The 20,626-nt window shown below is 35.0% G+C and overlaps 1 pseudogene; it reads left to right on the forward strand.

Annotated features, from left to right (window-relative positions):
• On the forward strand, positions 5,820–20,142 carry LOC109845196 (annotated as a pseudogene).

The following is a 20,626-nucleotide window of genomic DNA, read 5'->3' on the forward strand; positions in this document are numbered from 1 at the left end:
AAAGTATTCATTGTTTTAATTTGATTAAAATTCTTAGGTGAAGATATAGAGGGCGTTTGGGGAGGCTTATTATTTTTTTTGAAGCTTATTAGTTATACTGGCTTTTAATGACTTTTAGCTTTTTTTGATAAAAATACTATAAAAATTGTTTGAGTAGAATAGTAATTTGCTTAGTCAAACCTAGTTTTTTAAGTGAGCTTATAAGCTAGTTTTTCAAAAGCTGGGCGAACTAACTTTTAAAAATGGGGCTTATTAGCTAATTTATTTTACATTTTATCAAATAGGTAGAAAAAAGTTAATTTAAAAGCTAATTTGACCAAAAAATAAGTCTCCCCAACCACCCTCATAATTAGTTATCAGCATGTTAATTTCTAATAGAGGATATGATTATGAGATTTTTGTTTAAATTATAGATTGTCATAATTTGATTAAGATTACCAACTACTTGATTGTTAGAATTTTCTAATTATGGATATGATTATGTTTTGAATTTTTATTTGCTGATGGAAAAAATGATGAAATGGCTTCTATAACCATATAAATTCTTAAATTAAACAAGTAAAATTTTATTTAAATAAGTATAACTGAAAAGTAAAATTGTGCATACATAATTATATGGATAATTATTATAATTTGGATAATTATTAGAATTTATTTAAATAATTATAATTTATTAAGTAACTATTCATATTTATGACAATTATACATAGTATATAATTATAAACTAATAAACTCCTTCTCAAGGAAGGAGACTACGTTTGGATGATTATAATTCGACACTTCAATAAGTCAAGAACTACTCCAGCTCAACATAGTACTTGCAATATCCTTCCACAAGCATTCAAATCATTCAAAAAATTAAAAAAAAAACCTCCAATTATTTTTAGAATCATCATTATCTATCAAAACAACAAACTTTCCCTTTGCTTATAATTTTATTAGATTAATTCCTCTCGTACATTTTCACAAATACTTCTTTATAGTTTGATGCTCACCAAAATTTCCCAACGAACACAAATGCCGATATGTCATAAACTGATTAGCCACAATCTTCAATGAAACCACTCAAAAAATTGACAAGTTTCAATGAAAAATTTGACATGTCAATGAAAAATATAAAAAATATAAAAAAAAAGACAAAAAACCAAAATAATCAAAATCTCCTGAAATGTCATCCCGATCGAAGGCACGGAGCTTGAATCCGACCCACATCTTCAATTGAAAGGGCATAATAACTTTAGATGATTGACAATGTATCTTATTCAAGAAGCTTCTAGATTCGCAATGTCAAAGAGAAATGATTGACAATTGAAAGGAGAGAGTGGAGAGATTTCCGCATTGTAAAGAAGGTTAAAGGAGAGAAATGGATGAGATGACAAACATCTCCACAAGCACCACTGTGCGCATCAGCTTGTGGATCAGAGAAGGAGATAGAGACTCGGCGAATTGCATAAGCGAGGCGAAGGAAGGGGAGCCCGGGAGGGAGAGTCATCGACAAAGGAGCTAATGTTCACACGCATAGAGAAATAAGAATTTTTATTTAGAGAGTTATAAAGAAGGTTGGAATTTGATTAATGGTCAAAGATGAACACGAATGGACTGTGAGTGAAAGATCACATATATGAATGGTTAGTGAATTTCACTATGAAGTCATATATGATTTCTTTCAATGAATTTCAGCATGAAGTTGAAAGGTTGCTCCTAAAATTAAATGATAGGGACCCTATTTTCAAGACTTATAATTAGACGGTTCATTGAAGATTAGATATTAATTAAGAAAATTTTTAATAAAATATATTAATTAAACATAATTGTGAATTATAAATATTAACAAGAAAAAAATAGAAAATCAAAAATTTTGGCATTCATATTCTTTTTTATAAGTAGTATATCTTAGAATTCTCAATTAGGAGATGATAAGATCAAGCGTTCACATAATATATACTGATAGGATAGAAATACATATGACCATTTTTTATATGATATGTATGTAGATATATTTAGATAACACATCTAGATTTTTTGTGCCTCTAGAAAAACCATAAATTTTTCTCATTAACTACTGTTATTAACTAAAGAAGAACAATGGAATTGATAAAATAAACAGTAACCAGTTGTATGTTTTATAAAATGAACAGTAAACTCTTCTACAACTGATTTTCCTTCTCCTCTACACCCACATTCAAATATAACCACCTGCCCATGTTTTCCTTCACCTGCCCACGTTTTCCTTCTCCTCTACACCCACTTCCAAAAAAAAGTTGTTTTTCCTTCTCCTCTACAACAAAATTATTCTTCTGAAATTGTTTCCGAGAAAGAGAATGATGTGAAGGTAAGATTTATCATCTCTTTAATTTCATTTATTTATTTCATTTATAGGTGTTAGCTTATGAACTTCATTTGCCTTTTGGGAGTTTCAATTAACTTAGATGTCAATTAACTCAATAAAAATTGGAGATAGGTGTTAGCTTATGAACTTTATTTGCGTTTTGGGAGTTTCAATTAACTTAGATGTCAATTAACTCAATAAAAATTGGAGATAGGTGCTAGCTTATGAACTTTATTTGCGTTTTGGGAGTTTCAATTAACTTAGATGTATTAGAATTCAAAAAATTAGGGAAGCATCTTTGATCTATTATTATAAACTCTTTCAAACCCGACAACCCAAACCCGCTTCCCCCACTTCCCCTCCACTTCTGGCTCGCCGGAAAACCCCAAAACCCAACTTAACGGAACTCGCACCGACGTCCTACTCCTGTGGGGCAACAACAAGAGGTCGAGGGGCTCGAGAGCGGCCGAGAGCCATCGGACGGCTGATTAGAATTCAAAAAATTAGGGAAGCATCTTTGATCTATTATTATAAACTCTTTCAAACCCGACAACCCAAACCCGCTTCCCCCACTTCCCCTCCACTTCTGGCTCGCCGGAAAACCCCAAAACCCAACTTAACGGAACTCGCACCGACGTCCTACTCCTGTGGGGCAACAACAAGAGGTCGAGGGGCTCGAGAGCGGCCGAGAGCCATCGGACGGCTGCCGATGAGTCTTCGGTCCATCCGAGGTCACATGTCAAGATCCAACGACGGGTGGCGCTCGCCGGAGCTGAGAGGATGTCTGCAGCGACTGACGCATCGTCGATGCCCCCGCCAAGGGTAGCGGGCCGGAGGGGCTGCTTGCCGTTGAGGGATTCTACGAGCGCTAATCATAGCAGGTAAAGCTTTAATTTTTGTTTCAATTATGAAGATTGTTTTTAATTTGTGTAAGTTAATGTTGTTAATTATGAGGATTGGCTTTGATTCTTATCTGTAATTTGGGTTAATTAAGAAATATTTTCTTTTTTGTTATGTTGCGCTCCATTGTGTGTTTCTTCTTTTTAACATTATTATTATTATTACTTTTGTTATTGTTATCTTGCTATGAAGAATCTTTGTATGGGGAGAAAAGGGGGAACTTTGCCTTTTATTTAGTCAAATTTTAATTAAATCTGCAATAGTTGGGTTTGTTGTCTGATTTGTTTAATTTGTGTTATTAATGGTGTTAATTATTATGAGGATTGACTTAGATTCTTAATCCGTATTGACTGTGTTCCTACCTTCGATTCAGCTCTCTCTCCCCTCTACCTTATCTAGAAAATTAAAAATTAGGGAGGAAAATCTATAGATTTATAACCGATCTTAAAATTTGTCTATATTCTTATATTTAATTCCTAATGTAACCTTATTCATATCTTAGAAGTTATAGTTATTTACCAAAATAGGTGTGGAAGAGGTACTAGATCATGTATCCTATAACATAGGAATGTGAGGGAGAAAACCCGGGTTAAAATTACAGAGGATGTCATCGGTACTCCAAAGGAGCACTGAAGCTGTTGGCTTAATTTATAAGCCAAACACTGAAAATTATTTATTTAGTACTAAATAAATTATTGAATCAAACTTGATTGAATATCTAAACGAATAAAAAAAAGCAAATAACACCCCTATACTTCATATCTAAAGCATAATACTTTATTTTGGTAACATGTTCAATATTTGCAGAATTTTTTTTAGAAATCGTGCTTTGCACGGATCTAAATACTAGTTATATATAAAAAAAAAAGATAAATGACGGATTATTCCTAAACTATTTTAAACTGTATGCATAACTGACTGTTGTGTCACTATATCCAAAAAAAAGCGTGTCAAAGAGGATTATGGGATTATGAAAATTCTTGGGAGGAATAAATATATTTTTCCTAAATCTATCAGGATTCGTACTTGCATAGGGCCCAAGACGTTCCATGTCTTTTTTTACCGAACCTAGAAAGGATTCTTTTCCATATCAGTATAACTTCCATCTCATTTGTACATGGACCCCATCCTGAGCATTTATAATTTACATTCCAAATCCATTAAGTAGTTTCAAATAACATTCTTATTTTTGCATAACATCTAATTTGAAACAAGACATGTGACGTAACATAAAAGACAATATAATTACAACTAGCCTTATTAAAGTTGTGAAACTAACCGATACCATATTAAAATTTTTAAAATATTACCAACCACTCGCTCAAACTTTAAATAACCCCTTGAAACTTATAAAAACTATATACATCAAGTGAAAAATCTAAAAATTAGAAATAATCCCTATGAAAGTTGCAAATAACTGCTTAACATTAACAATTACAAATGAACCCCTGAGAAATCTAAGAATTACAAATAACACCTTAAAGTTCAGAAACTTATAAATTGCCCCTTTAAAATTCATAAATTAAGAAGAAACCCTAGAAAATAAAAAACTTATGAACAATCCTCTAAAAAGTTTAAAAATTACAAATAGCGCCCTAAAATTGTACAAACAAAACCCTAAAAGTTTTAGGACTAGCCTCTTGAAAGTTTTGAAGATTACAAATATTCCCATGAAAATTTTGAAAACATTCACTTAAAAAATTTACAACTAGCTGTATGAAAGTTGCTAGTAACAACCATCATGCTGAAAATATTAAAATATTATAATACTCTTTAAAATTTGACTAGTTCCAATATCCAGTAATGATACCCCCAATAATTGTCCCACATCGAGTAATGGTAGAGGCACTAAAAGTGGTTTAAATTTGAGCTCTTAGATTCAAGTTGCAGTAATTGCTAGTAATTAATTGCACTCAGTAGGTCCTAAGGCTTATATCATGCTAACGTGCTCTCAGTCTTAGATTGTAATATGAGCATACATTAAAATCTCAATCACTTTTTTAGTTTTTAAGATATCGTAAATTTTTATTTAGATCTGTAAAAGAGAGATTGATGATTAAGCTATCTAATTTTGAATTTCAAACCTAAGATTTTAATGTATCTAGGAAATACCTTACCACTCAAATTATCTACTTTAATTGATAAAAATAAAAAAACTTAATTTTTTTTCCTGTTAATATAACAAAAAGAGATACTCGTTATATCTTTCTTCACAAGCATTTAATGTATTGGTTAATATATGATCTATAAGTTATAATCTATAAAAAAAAATATAATTAATTCTCTCTCTTATTATACTCTTTGGACTGGAACCCTTCATTAGTTCATGTGATCCTTCAATTGCCAAGGAGTCTTGTTCCTAAGTACTTAAATAGATTTTGTGGGTCGGTTAGAAATATGAAAATGTAGAGGGCGATTAAGAAAGAATATAGGGTCTCATGGGAGTAAAAACCCAACCAGAACCCGAGACAAGTGCAAATTCAACCCAACGATATATTCACCATCTCCAGCTGAAAACCCAAAAACCCTTTGAGGCTTTGATCCTTCAACAATCCAAAAGAGGAAAAAAGTGGGGGAAAAAGGAGCGGCCATGATCCAACTCCTGTTCGCCCTGTTAGCGGCCGAGGTCTCCATCGTCATCGTCCTCCTCTTCGAGACCCCATTAAGAAAGCTAGCCACGCCTCAAGCGCGGCCGAGGTCCGGTGATGGTGAAGGACCGTGGGGGCAACAGTGGCGGTGGTCATGACCTCCACCCTCTACAGCATGACCCACATCGGAACCGAATCCGAGGAGGGCGGCGGTGGGGCCCTTACCCCCACTGATCAGGTCCTCGTGAGCCTTCAGATGCTTGAAGCTTCTCTTATGGGTAATCTTTTTTCTCAGTCTGACATTCGCCCAGTTCTTGGATTTTGATAAAACAGCTGGAATTTTGATCCGGGTTTTGTTTAATTTGGTACATTGTTGTGGGTTATTGATGGAATTTGAAGAATACAACCCTTTACACAAAGGAAATTTTTATTGATAGAACACTAAAGAGTACAATACTTGCTCTTACAAGAGCACCTCACTTTCACACAACTTTTTATTTTGGTGAACACTCACACAAGCCTACACTACACACTCAGGCTTTCAAGCTTACTTCTTACTTGCTTACACAAATAAGAGCCCAAGACCCCTATTTATAGTTGTTTAAGAGGGCTAGGTGTGTAGAAGAGTTAATCCTAGCCATACATTAGTAAGAAGTTTCTAGAAGAATAAATACTAGCCATACACTTGTATCTTCGTAGAAACTTCTTGATAGATATTTTGTAGGAGGTTACTAGAAAAAAGTTCTGGAAAATTGTTCTAGAATAATTTAAGTTGGTGAGGAATTCTAATACTCCACCTCATCACCAACTTTCATTTCTCACAAGTCCAAGCTTATTCTTAAGCTTCAAAAATGTTTCTGTCTTTAGTGGCTTGGTGAAGATGGTAGCGATTTGGTCTTCAGACTTGTAATATATTAGCATCACAGTCTTATTTTTAACTTGATGTCGGATGAAATAATATCTTGTCTCTATGTGTTTGCTCCGTCCATGTGCTATCGGATTTTTGGCAAGTGCAATAGTTGACTTGTTGTCGATGAGAATCTTTGTCGGTGCTTCTTGTTCATGTTGCAGCTCCTTCATTAGATTTCTAAGTCATATCGCTTGACATGCACCTGCAGATGCAACAATGTATTCCGTTTCGCAACTTGATAGAGCAACAACTGACTGCTTCTTTGATGACCAAGAAAAGACTGCTGATCCAATGCTGAATATATAGCCGGATGTATTCTTTCTTTCATCCAAGTCTCCCCCATAGTCACTGTCGGTGTAACCGACTAGTCTTGGATCTACACTTTGTGAGTAAAATAATCCTTCATTAATGCTTCCTTGAACATACCTGAGAATCCTCTTGGCCATCTTGAAGTGTTCTTGCGTTGGCTCCTCCATGAATCTGCTCACCAGTCCAACCGCAAATATTATGTCGGGTCTTGTGATGGTCAGGTATCGTAAGCTTCCGACTAAACTCTTAGACAAAGTTGGATCAATAGAGATTCCTGGTGAGTCTCTCCTCAGCTTCACTCCGACTTCGATAGGAGTTACAACTGGTTTGTAGTTGTTCATGTTGAACTTCTGAAGGATCTCCTTTACGTACTTTTTTTGAGAAATAAAGATTCTTCTCTCAGATTGCGATACTTCTACTCTAAGAAAGTATGATATTTTTCCAATGTCAGTCATCTCGAACTCCCTGATCATGTTCTTCTTGAACTCCTCGAACATTTTCGGATTGTTGCCGATGAAGACCATGTCGTTCACATAGAGACATACGATCATAATGTCTCCATCCTTCTTCTTGGTATAGAGAAAATGCTCATACGGGCTCCGCTAGAATCCATTCTTTTGGAAGTATGCATTGATTTTGGCATTCCACGTCTTGGATGCTTGCTTTAATCCATACAATGCCTTCTTCAGCTTATAGACTTTATCTTCTTGGTTCTTCACCTCGTACCACAGTGACTGCCTGATGTAGACTTCTTCTTCTAGGTAGCCATTCAGGAATGCAGACTTCACGTCCATCCGGTAGATCTTCCACCGTTTCTGTGCTGCTAATGCGATAATGAATCGAATAATGTCGATCCTCGCGATTAGTGCGAACACTTCTTCATAGTCAACTTCTTCTCGCTGACTATAGCCCTTTGTAACAAGTCTGGTCTTGAATTTCTCGATTCCTCCGTCTTGATTTGTTTTTGTCTTGTACACCCACTTTACTCCAATTGGTTTATGGTCTTCAGGTAAGGTAGTGAGCTCCCATGTGTCATTTCTCTTGATTGCCTCGATCTCGTTATCCATGGCTTTTCTCCACTTGTCTTCTTGAGCAACTTCTTCATAGCTGACCGGATCATATTTTGTAAACAAGCAGAATAGTGTGTAGTCCTCCATCATCTCGACAGTTTCTGTATCATCGTACAGATCTCTTAGGCTTCTCATCCTCCTTGTTGCACCCCCTGAAGAGCTTCCTTCATTTGAGCTGGATGGTGATGATGTCGGCGTCGATGTTAGGGTTGATGGAGCTGGACTATTAGGTGGACTTTGTTCTGATCTTCCAACCTCCTGTAAGTCATCATCCTTATCTTCAAAGAACATACCTTTAATATTTTTATCTTCATCGGTCCATTTCTAATAAACTTCTTCATCGAACTCCACGTCTCTTGAAATGATCATCTTCTTTGTAATTGGATTATAGAGCTTGTATGCTTTTGTCCTCCTCTCGTACCCAACGAATATGCAATTTTCTTCTAGATCGTCCAACTTCTTTCTTTTCTGTTCTGGATGTGTGCATATGCAATGCATCCAAACACCTTTAGGTGGTTGACACTTGGCTTGATGTTGCTCCACATCTCTAATGGTGTCTTGAACTTTACGCTCTTTGTCGGACATCGGTTGAGGAGGTAAACTACATAGTTCACGGCTTTAGCCCAATAAGTCTTTGGCAGGTACTTGCTCTTCAACATGCTTTTGATCATATCAAGAATGGTACGATTCTTCCGCTCTGCTATGCTATTCTGTTGTGATGTGTAGGCGACAGTGAGTTGATGAATTATCCCGTACTGCTTGTTGAAATTGTTGAATGCCTTCGAAGTATATTCTCTGCCTTGATCTGATCGGAGCACCTTGATGTGATACCCACTTTGCTTTTCTACCATCTCCTTGAATTCTTTAAATTTCTCCAGAGCTTCGGATTTTTCCTTCAAGAAATAAACTCAAGTTTTTCTGCTATAATCATTAATAAATGTGAGAAAGTATCTGTTTCCTCCAAGAAAGACGACTTCAAATGGTCCTGTAATATCTGTGTGGACCAATTTAGCATCTTTGTTCCTCTTCTTGACTTTCCAACTTTAAAACTTCTCTATGTTGCTTGCCCTTCATACAACCTTCACATAGCTGGTTCAGATGGTTAATTTACGGCAATTCTTTCACCATTTTCTCTTTCCACAGAAGATTTAGGCCACTGAATGCAAGATGCCTAAATCTCAAATGTCACAGCCAAGACTCATCCTTCATAATCATCTTTAAGCACTGACATGGTCAGTATGAATATTTAAGGTAATCTATTTTGAGACATGTTCACCTTTGCAATTACTTTATTTTTATTCTTAATAATGAGGGCACTGTCTTTTAGATGTATATCATAGCCTCTTTCAAGGAGCTGACCTAGACTCAATATTATTTCGTAGTGCTGGAACATAATAGACGTCAGAGATGTACCTATTCTCGCCCGTCTTTATCTGGATCATTATCTTGCCTTTTCTCTTTACTGAAATCTTTGACTGGTCTCCAAAAGTAACATCTCCTTGCACCGTCTCGTTTAGCTCGGTAAAGAACTCATTGATACCGCACATGTGGTTACTGGCACTTGAATCCAGATACCAGATATCTTGATTCTTGCTTTCATTCTCTTGATACGTCAGCAGGACTGTTGAAGTGTCTGGCTGCTCCCTTTCTATAAAGTTACTTTTTTCTGCCACTTGATTTGGTTTCTCCCAGCATTCGTAGCTGAGATGGCCGTATCTCTTGCATTTGTAACACTATGGCTGATACTTGTCCTCCTGGTAACTTCTTCCTTGTCCTCGTCCTCGTGCGCCACGACCTCGTCCTCGATCGAACGATCGTTCACGATCTCCATTTCGATCTTGATTTTCATGGCCTCCTTAGTACTGTCTCCTACGATCTTGTTGGAAGTTTGAGCCACCTCGAAAAGAGCCTCTGCCTCTATAGCCTCCACGTCCTCTTCGACTATCTTCTTTGATAGTCATCTTACTCTGTAATGCTTGCTCTAGATTCTCCGCTTGATTTGAACTGATATTTATATCTTGTTCATAAGTTTGCAGAGAACCTTGTAGCTCATCAATAGAAACTTCGGAAAGATCTTTAGACTCTTGTATTGCCGGAATAATATATTTGAATTTAGAGTCTAAAGTTCTAAGTATCTTCTCCATAATTCTTACATCATTAATTACTTCTCTATTTCTCTTCATTTGATTAATTATTGTTTGAACTCTACTAAAATAGTCTGATATTGATTCTGTAGCTTTCATCTTCAAAATTTCAAATTCAACTCTTAATGCTTGGAGGCGTACCTTTTTGGCTCTTTCCGCACATTGATAGGATTTTTGTAAAATCTCCCATGCTTCTTTAGAGGACATGACATTGAAAATCTTCTCAAACGCTGATTCATCTACGCCTTAGAATATTAGGAACAAAGCATTTTTGTCTCTTTTTCTGACCTCCTTCAGCTCACTCTTCTGTGTAGCGGTGAGAGTTGCTTCTGTTGCAGGTGACTTTGGCTCAGTGTAGCCATTCTCCACGAGCTCCCACAAGTCTTACGAGCCGAGCAAGACTTTCATATGGATACTCTAGTTGTCGTAATTAGTCTTCATCAGCTTCGAAATCTGTGGCTAGATCATGTTCGTCATCTCGTACATGAGCACCTACGACTGGCCCGACTAGATAGAACCTTGCTCTGATACCACTTTGATAGAATTTGAAGAATAAAACCCTCTTCACAAAAGAAACTTTTATTGATAGAACACTAGAGAGTACAATACCTGCTCTTACAAGAGCATCTTACTTTCACACAACTTTTTATTTTGGTGAACACTCACACAAGCCTACACTACACACGCAAGCTTTCAAGCTTACTTCTTGCTTGCTTACACAAATGAGAGTCCAAGACCCCTATTTATAGTTGTTTAAGAGGGCTAGGAAGTGTAGAAGAGTTAATTTTAGCCATAGATTAGTAAGAAGTTTCTAGAAGAATAAATACTAGCCATACACTTAAATCTTCCTAGAAACTTCTTGGTAGATATTTTGTCGGATGTTACTAGAAAGAAGTTCCAGAAAGTTGTTCTAGAATAATCTAAGTTGGTGATGAATTCTAATAGTTATTTCTTTAAGCAGTGGAATCGGTACATTTAACATTGATAGTGTTGCTTAATCAAGTTTGTTGCTAATATAGGGAACCTTACTAAATTTAATTTTAGGTTTTTTATGCTTGAATAGTAGAAATTTAGCATTGTAGGTATCAGCGTTTGTTCACGTATAGGCTTCTCTAATGGGTTTTTTCTTCAGTCTGATCTTGACCAAGTTCTTCACTATTGAAAGAAAGAAAAGTGAAATTTGATCTGGGTTTTGTTTAGTTTGGTACATTGTTGTAGTTGATTTGTCTAAGAAGTGGAATTGATGCAATTAAATTCCTTCCTCTCTCTAAAAAAATGGACTGTTACTTTCAGTTATCTTCCTTGAATTTTAACTTTTATAATGCTATTGAATTAAGTTTTGTCTTAATAAGAATTTTAGGATTATTATGCCTGAATATTAGATATTTAGAATACTTTAATTTTGCTTGCTAGATTTCTATTACAGGAGGAAAGATTCTCTGTTGATTGATTGTGATGTTACTTTTGGTTGTCTTGATTTTTGTAGGTTTCGTGACATTGCTTCAGTTTGGCTTCTGAATTTTAACATTGATAATATTATCGAATTAAGTTTGGTATTAATTAGGAATCTTATGAATTTTAATTTTTAGATATTTTAATGCTTGAACATTATAAACTTTGCTGTTAATATTAGATTTTGTTAACACATGGGTTTTTCTCTAATAGGTAATCTACTAAATGTGATCTTGTTCATTTGATCGTGAAAAAGAGTTAAAATTTTATCTGGTTTTTTCCTTTTAAGTTTCGTCATTCTATTAAATGATTTGTTTAAGTAGTGGCATTGACACATTTAATCTTGGTTGCTAGATCTTTTTATTGTCATAACTAAACTTTTTGATGGTTAATGGAGGACTTTTTTGAAACTATAATGATGATTTAGTTGTGCACGTTGACCTTAGGTTGTTGATATTATCGTAAATAAGGTTTCAAATTTTAATTTTGATATTATTACTGAGTTTTGTTAGTGCTATACGGAATCCGTGGATACTGATAATGCTTGCATCTTAAGTCAGATAGAGAGCAAAGGATGGAAAAAGATTTGGCTACTGGCCAATTATTCTTTGTTCTTTGCAAGGAGGAAGGAATAATTTTTTTGGTTTTAAGGTACTTTTTTATTGATTGAATCTTAGAATTTTAGCATTTTGGATATGAGGGTCTTTCTTACGTTGTTTGTAGGTTTTTTGATCTGTGTCATAATTACATTTGACTTGGTTGGGGAAAATACTTTGATAACTTTGACTGTTAGATGTTTGCCATCTTTTAATTTCAAATTGCCATTAAGTTTATGCTAGGTGGTTGTTTGATTTTTTATGTCTGACCTTTGAACTTATATGCAGCTACTAGGTGTGATGGCTAATGTTACAAATACATGAAATTTGTAAGTTTGATAAACCTAACTGAAAGTTTTAAATGCTATTGCATAGAGGGAGAGGATAGGCCCGTGCATGAGATGGTGAAATTGGTTGACTGCTATTGATGCCTTTTATTCATCGTATTTTAATAGAAAAGAGGAGCTGGTCTTTCTTTTTCTTTTTTTTTAAACAACCATGAAATTGTGGACCATATCATATTCACTGTGTTTTAAATCTCCATTACCAAAGTGCGCCCTTGTTCTCTTTAAAAGAAAAAAATTACCTCTGCTGGGGTTCTTGAGAGTATAAAGTGCCATCAAAAAAGTTATCCTCTGAATGCCCCATAGATTTCAATTTGTTGCATTGCATTGTTTTAAGGCCATAATAGTCTGATGAGGTCGAATTTGATAGAGGAAGAAGAAGAGGAACAGAGGAAGAAGACTGGAAAGGGCAATTTGAGGTGTTGGTGACGGTGGTCATTATTGGTGGTAGAACGAGCAGCCTGTGGCGAATGTGAGGATTCTCCTGGAGCAAATGAGTTAGTTTCAAGATTATTAGTATGTGGGCTCCGAACGGTTTGTAGAGCTTGAAGTTCTGTTAACACCATTTGGAGTGTAGCATTAATTTGATCAAAGCTGGACTCATGTCGTGTTAATATTTCATTGATCTCATTGCGGAATTCGGCATTCGTTTTGCCGCGAGTGTCCATGTCGAAACTTGGCTCTGATACCAATGACGATGTTGAATGATAGAGGAAGAAGAAGAGGAACAGAGGAAGAAGATAAAGAGAAGAACTAGAGGATAAGCAAACAATAACTCTCATTCATACCATCATCTTCATTACAACAACTATATATAACTACACTAATATTATCTCTACCCACTAACACCACTCTTTTCTCTACTGCTACCCACAAAACATAACTATCCACTAAGTAAAACACAAGTTACACTTATCCACGTTGTGATGTTCAAACCTTCTATTATGTTAATCGTTAGAGGCAAAATCGTCTTTGGCAACGTCACAACTATAAACTGAGGAATTTGTCAGATTGGTGTTTGTGTTTGAATTGTTGCTAACTGAAACTTCTGATCTGGTGTATGTGCAAAATATCTGCTGTCATAATCAAATATTTTTGCTTTCTTATAAATTCTTAGATAGGTAATTTATTGTTGCTTAGATGTCCGTTTTTGTATTTAAAGTTTGGAAGTATTACACAACATTGGGAAGTGTTAAATATGAGAATCTAAGATGAAGGCAGCATTCTTCACCAACTTATATGGTCGCAATAAATATGCACTTTGTACAAAATGAAACTTTATACAAAATGAAGCCTATGTAAGTCATGATTAACTATGTACTATATGCAAAAATAAAACTAATAATAATAACAATTATTCAGTAGCATGCAGTAAGAGCTTCCAAATTTATTCTTAGGTAGACAAACATTGCCAATAAATGTTATCTGGAAAATCAATGACATTGTCTTGATATCCTAAAGGCTTCCTTTAATAATAGTTTAAAAATAAGATTAAGGCATTATTTTGGACTTTTTTGTTCATCCTTGAAAATTCAATTTTTAGACTACGAGTTTTGCTAGATAGAATATTAGGAGCATATACTAGCAGTGGTGGAGCCACCTTGGGGCCAGGGGGTCTTGGCCCCACCTTAAAATAATAAAAGATAAAAGTATGTAATGTGATTTGCTAATAGTATTTCATAGCTAGGGACTAAATGCATAACATATGATAATTTTCTCAAACTTAGTTATCTTTGTTCCTCCCTCTATCAAAGTTAAATTATACAATATTTCTATAGATTATTATTTTCAAGAATAGAAAAGTTGTTTTGATAATCATAATATGGAGTTTTTTTTGAATTTCTTAAACCAAATTATTCATTTATCTTTGTTTAATAAGCGAAAAGTGATTTGATTAGACGAGTTTTATCCCAAAGTTTCTTTTTTCCCCCCTAAAAGTGATTTCGTGGAGGTTTAATGATCAACTTGAGAACTACATTTTCTTATGTAGCTATTCATTCGTGAAGTTTGCACTAATCTTGAGCATTGCAACGACAAATATTCAAAGAGCAATTTTGGCAATATTAAAATTATTAAGAGTGACCTTTGAAACTAAATGCAAGATGAATATATAAATGATTGTTAGGTTTGCTATATTAAAAATGTTATATTTATATTATTAATGAGGAAGATGTTAAAAACAACAGGGTGGTCTTGGTGTGTATTCAGCAGCTACTTGGAATCTGGCTGCAACATTGAAGAACTTATGGAATATCCATGTCAATAAAGATACTCTTTGGATTAAATGGGTTCATGGAACCTACTTGAGACATAGAGATATCTGCCACGTAAATGCTAAAGCTGGTGATTCCTAGATGTGGAAGCAATTGTTGAAAATCAGGGATAAATCTGTGCACCACTGTGATGGAATTGATAATCTGCAGAACCTCCTGAATTCTTGCTATAAAAACTCTAAAATCCAGATTTCTGCTGTGTATTACGCTATCTCCCCTGTTTTTCAGAAGGTACCATGGCATGACACTGTGTGGGATAGAAGGTGTTACCCAAAGCATGCATTCATATGCTGGCTTGTTGTTCAAAATAGATTACTAACAAAAGACAGGTTGATGAGGAGAGGTGTTGTAAATGAAAATGTGTGTTGCTTATGCTCTGGAGGAAACTTGGAGAGCCGTAATCACTTATTTTTTGAGTGTTGTTTTTCCAAAGAGGTGTGGAATTGCATTGTAGATTGGCTTCAATTCACCTGGAAAGCTTGTGACTGGGGTGTTCTACTGGATTGGTATTGCACAAGGCTGAGAGGGAATGGTTTCAAGCAAGGTATCAAAAGAATAGCCTTTGCTGCTGCTATTTACAGGATCTGGTGTGAGAGGAATGTCATGATATTTCAACAAAAGAGAAGTAGTGTTGAGCATCTGGTTAAAGAGATCAAGCTGGATATCTTGTCCATAAATCTTAATTCTCCAATTTTAGAAGAACACAGAACATGGCTCCTCTCTTTGTAAATAACCTGTACATGTTTTTTTAGGGGCTTTCAAAGTTGTTTTTTCAATTTGTTCTCATAAAAAATGAGATTCTTGATGTACTTAACATTTTCTCATATTGGTGAATGGATAAATTTTTTTTCATTGACCCAAAAAAATGAGGAAGATGTTATGAAGCATTTTCAGGAAGTAAATGCAAGAAGAGTATCATTGTAAACACTATATTCTAGTTTGAAATATGATTTGAAAGTATTATTGTATAATATGATGCCTAGTTGCTAATCAAGAATGCATATACTTATACATATACGTGTGTGTCAATATATATATATATATATATATATATATATATATATATATATATACGTAATAAAGATGTATAATACATAAAACACGAACTATGGAAGATCAATTAGATTTATAAACAAATGTAGATATAAGAAGGGCATAAATTCGTTTAATAAAAACATTGATACATTGCAAATAAGCATACAGTGAATTATTGATGAACATGTGAACATAAACACTGATAATATATGAAATAGAACACGATTAGACAAAGTTAATACTAGAATGATAAATGACTATAATATAGAGAGAGAGAGAGAGAGAGAGCAAGACTCCTATCAACTTAAGTGGATAGGGAATAGTTGTCCACTAAACTTTTTAGCCACTCATTTATTAATATAAAAGGTCTCTTTATATCATGCAAGGATCCCTAGGCAAGATCCATGGATAAAAAGTTTGATGGACAACTATTTCCTATCCACTTAAGTTGACACAAGTTTTCACCTATATATATATATATAGAAACTTATGTTAACTTAAGTGGACTATTCACCAAAGTTTCTATCCATTGATAAAAAGTCTCTTCATATGATGCACGGATCTTTAGGTATCATCAGTGAATAGAAACTTTGGTGGATGGTCCACTTAAGTTGACATAAGTTTTTTTCTCTCTCTATATATATATATATATAGAGAGAGAGAGAGATGGACTATTCTCCTCCTAATAGGAGAGGGAATCTCATGCTCTCAATGTTTGAGCCGCAAGATTACATATAGAATGGTTAAAGATTTTTGAAAATATATGACCAGCTGGAAGACAAACTTGGACAAAAAGTATAGTTTGCTCCTTTAAGAGTTATCCTGAAAATGTGGGAGGAAAGATACATGTTGATTCAGTGGTTTATTTCCATTTTTTTTCTTCATCTTTATCACCCTCATTTTTATCCTCCTCCTTCATTCTTTGACTGCGCCTCTTTGTCACCCTCATTTTTATCCTCCTTCTTCTCCTTCATTCTTTGACTGCGCCTCTTTGTCTCTTCCAATTCAAATTGATATCCACTAACTATTAAAGTTTGGCTACCAGAAAAATTGAAATTAGAGGAAAAAGGTATTGCATTCCATGTTAATATTGAGCTTTTTCTTTTCAAAATTTAACCTTCCATGAAAAAGATTAGAAGTTAACATTTTTTTCTGGCATACTTACAATTTTTACTGGAGTTGTTGCTTAACTCACCTAGAGTGATGTTGAAGTTCTCTCCTCACAACATACAACATGTTGGAATGATTGGCAGTATGTAAAATGCTAACATGTTGGGTTAAGATGCATAATTTAGGGTTAGGATAGCAAGCTACAAGAGCAAAATGGGATGATGAACTTTTGCAGTGATCAAATTTTTGGTCGAGGCTGTTTTAGAAGGAAGTATGGAGAAAGAAACAATAGATGAGAGGTATCTGGAGACTTGTTCTTTCTTAAATTGATGTTTAGACACACACACACATGCATGCACACATGTTATCGCGTTTAATTAGTTTTGGACCCCCCTAACGAAATTCGTGGCCCCGCCACTGTACTTGAGCACCAGCAAAACTAACGAGCAAGTATTATCACTCACATATACAATCAAAGACACAAGTATCAAATAGTAACGCTATTTTTATTTCACGCTCAATTTATTTTCTATGACATCTAAGTGATCTAAAGCATAATTGTCCTGCTAAAAAAGAGTGCTAGAGTGTTGTCATTTTTTCTGTGATTGACCCGTCCTAAAAGCATTGGACCTTTGTCTATTTCATTCTGAGGCATACAAAACCATGCACCTTTCATCACTATTGTTAGAATTAATATAAAACTATAATCTTTGATCCTCACCATAACTCGGAGTTTTTGGGTAATCGTTAGAGGAACTAAATTTAAGATGGTATCAGAGCAACTCAAGTTCAAATCCTACCGGCCACGAATTAAATGCAGATTTTCTAAAAATTGACACCGCTACGTGAGTCCAAGTTTCGACCCATAAAAAAGGGCGCTCGACCTGCGGAAGCATGTTAGAATTAATATAAAACTATAATTCTTGAGCCTTACCATAACTTCAGAGTTTTGGTGTAATGGTTAGAGGAACTAAATTTAAGAACTATTATATACCATTTCTTTTCGATTTTCCAAGGCATCTCTCTTTCTTCTACTACACAACTACACAAGGATTCTAGGTGAGGTCTGTCAACATTAATGCGCTATTGAATCATTTGCTTGAATATCTTGCCCTGTTTGCTGTGTTTCTCATTCAACCCAGCTCATGAGTGGCTCTTGTGATTGCAACAATCTAATTTATACTATGGTGTTATATCAGACAAAGAAGGGAGTCTGAGCTCAGTCTATTATTTCTTTTATTCACAAGGGAACTATAAGAAAAATGATTGTACATTTCAGTGATTCCATTCCCTTAGAGATTCACTTCAACTAAGCATTGGCTGAATACTAGCAGGTAAGATCTCAATCCTAATGTTATTAGTAGGATGATGGCACCTATATGTGAGGGGGAACTTGTGTTTTTGTATAAGATATTGTGAATATAAAACTATAACGCTTAACGCTCACTGTAACTTTAGAGTTTCAGTATACTAGCAGGATTTTTAGACATGGCTCTAGCATAGCCTAGGTCTAATATCCACCGAGCACAAATTTTAAAAAGGATTTAAAAAAAGTTGATAGTCCAGGTTTCGTCCCATAAGAAGGGTGCTCAATCTCCAGGAGCATGTTAGAGTATAAAACTATCTCTCAATCCTCACTGTATAACTTCATTCCATATATATATGTATGCATACTATAGACGCATTTTGTTTCACATACACTTCAATCATGAAGTAGTATCATGTAAATGACATTTGTCGCTGTTAGAGTGGGTTTGTATATATTGTTTTAGAGTAGCACTGTGTGTCCTTGTGTGTCTTATAACTGTGTTAATGCCACTTAGTTGCTTGCTTCTTAGCACTATACACACACATATAGGAAAAAATGTATATGAGCTGACAGCTCATTTGCAAAATAGGCTGCCAGCTCAATGCCATGTGAGCCCCTTGCTAGTCACAATAGGATGGGGCTCGCACCTCATTTTGGAAAATGAGCTACCAGCTCATATCTAGTGTGTGTGTGTGTTGGCAATTTCAGATACCGTGTTTGCATTTTTAACTCAGGAAAATACATGTATGATATTTAATCAGCTTCATGTCTGATAGTTGGCAATACAATGATGATAATAAATTTCTAGCAACAAACAACCTGTCTTATAGAAAAGAAATTAGTCTAAACTAGTGAGTCTTAAGAGAATTGGCATAATTTCGTGACACTCACATAATCGTGCTTGGTATTCTCATATGGATCATGCCTTATGCCCGCTGTGATGACGGATAATATCTCTTCCTACTTATTTTTATTTCTAGTCATGATACTGATCTATACACATTATTGACCTGGGTTTAAATGACTTGAAGGATTGAGTTTGGTGCATATAACTTTGTCTTCGGAAAGAACTTATCTTTCCTCATATGAATCTCTCTTCCGTAAAAATTTCAACTTTGTATATCTCATGTCATAGCTACTTAATAGTCTCTTTGTTTTTCTGTGACGAAAATATGAATATACTTTACTTGCATTATTAACTCTTATCAGTTTATTGAAATAAGGTGCAAATTGTTCTCACCTTTGCAGGTTATTGCCTGTTTCTTGCACTTATAATTGACCGACTGCATCATTATGTGAGGGAACTTCGTGGGTTGAGGAAGAGCATGGAGGCTGTAATGAAAACAAACAGAGCACTTGAAGAATCAAACAACGGGAGTGCAGATGATATAAAAGCAAAAGAGAAAGAAATTGCTAGCCTGAATGAACAGATAAAGGTACTGAAATCTGAATCCGATGCAAAGCTAAAGGAGGCGATAGCTTCAGAAGCTGATGCATCGGCTCTAAAGAAGCGATCCGAAGGATTTCTTCAAGAGTACGATCGCATGTAGGAGGATGAGAATCTATGAAGCTCAGTTAAAGTCAATCGATAACAAGAAGACCATGTGAAGTCAGACAGCTTATATGGTGACATTAGTGTACAGAACTTGGTTTTGTGTGAATCCTATTTTCTATGGCTTTTCAGTGAATATATAGGTTTTGGAACGCGCTAATCATTACCGCAGAAATGCATTATTAGTTCGCGAGTGGATAAGGGGAATGATTTTCGATCAAGTGGCTTGCACATATGGTGTTCACGCAATTACTCTTATCTTTTTTTTTCAAAAGATATAGATTTCATTGATAGTAAAAAGTTACATGATTCCTCCCTGAAACTTGGGAGCAGGTACATCATGAAGTGAGACATCCCTCGCTGCACAAAAGTATACATAACACAAATCTATCACAAAAGATTTTTGAGTTATACACTTGGAGCTGCTGAAGAAACAAAATAAACCAAAAGACCAAACTCGTGGTAGCTTCATTCTCCCAATGATACATATCCAGTAGTAACACCAACCTGTAAATGGAGCATTCAATCCCAAAAATCATGACCATATGTGAGTATGTACTAATACACTTCCAATAAAATTGGAACGATACAGAGAAGATTAGCATGACCCCTACGCAAGGATGACCCACACAAATCGAGAAATGGCAATTACTCTTATCTAATGTGTAGTTCATGGTTCTTATGGATTTCTATTGGTCTCTGAGT

This window comes from Asparagus officinalis, chromosome 6 (assembly GCF_001876935.1).
Source record: "Asparagus officinalis chromosome 6, Aspof.V1, whole genome shotgun sequence".
In the NCBI taxonomy this organism is placed as follows: domain Eukaryota; kingdom Viridiplantae; phylum Streptophyta; class Magnoliopsida; order Asparagales; family Asparagaceae; genus Asparagus; species Asparagus officinalis.